General features: G+C 39.7%; 1 non-coding gene across 1 annotated transcript; it reads right to left on the bottom strand.

Moving 5' to 3' along the window:
• Positions 1-443: 443 nt before the first annotated feature.
• TRNAT-CGU (transfer RNA threonine (anticodon CGU)) lies at positions 444-516 on the bottom strand. Its single transcript has one exon. It is a non-coding gene; the product is annotated as a tRNA-Thr (tRNA).
• Positions 517-1,059: the final 543 nt, after the last annotated feature.

Raw genomic sequence — 1,059 nt, 5'->3', positions numbered from 1 at the left:
TATGTATATGCCACATATTTGTGAGAACATAATGTGCTCGCTGATGTCTAAAAAAGTTACTGGCAAAACTATTTGGAGTACAATATGACATCTTTGCAGCTGTGCAGCTGTAAAAAGTCAGTTTTTTTTCAGTTTTACGATTTTCATGGTCACTATCTTGGGAAATCCACTTTTGAATTCTCAAACAATTTAATAGACCTGGTGACTTGAAATGTGGACCTCATCGTAGTTTGTTGAGGGGGGTGAATAAAGAAAATACTACTTTGTTGAAATGGCAGTGTTCATATTCACTGTGGGTGATTTAGGGAATGTTAAATGGCTTGCATATATATATATATATATATGAGATATAACAGACAATAATGCCAAGGAATGTACAGGGGAAGATATTAAAACCAAAGGAATGTAAATAGGAAGAAATAAAAGTGGATGAAAAAATTACCAACTGTGAGCAGGAATCGAACCTACGACCTTCGAATTACGCGTTCGATGCTCTAACCACTGAGCTATCACAGCGGCCCACCCTCCAGCCACTTTTTTGGGGTTTATCTGTGAATTTAGAAGTAGGAGTGACAGTCAGCCCCATCTATAAGCCAAACGACGAGTGTGAAAACACTCTTATGCGCATGTTTGGCGTCACGTAGCACGTGAACTTATTATGAGCGGGCAGCTGATTAATTGTCCTTCTTATACAACCTAAACACACCAAGTCTGCCAGTACGAGACCCTCGTTCAATGAAATAAGGGAAAGAAGTGTATACCTAAGGGCTCGTTTTTCCGTGTTTTAACACAATATTAATGAGATATAACAGACAGTAATGCCAAGGAATGTACAGGGGAAGATATAGTCGATTTGGCATGCGAAGGCAAACGCTTATATCAATATACTGCATGTGCGTTCGACCGGTGCTGGAATTTGGATGCATATTATATGCTGGTGCTCCTGCTGATAAGCTTCGCCCACCTGTAATGCTTGAGAGGTCAGCCTTGCGTCTGTGTTTAGGTCTTCCTAAATTTGTAACTATAAAGTCTTGTATATGAAAGCTAGACTCCCATCAG

Source organism: Rhipicephalus microplus, chromosome 9 (genome assembly GCF_043290135.1).
Source record: "Rhipicephalus microplus isolate Deutch F79 chromosome 9, USDA_Rmic, whole genome shotgun sequence".
In the NCBI taxonomy this organism is placed as follows: Eukaryota; Metazoa; Arthropoda; class Arachnida; order Ixodida; family Ixodidae; genus Rhipicephalus; species Rhipicephalus microplus.
This window is presented reverse-complemented; position numbering and strand designations above follow the sequence as displayed.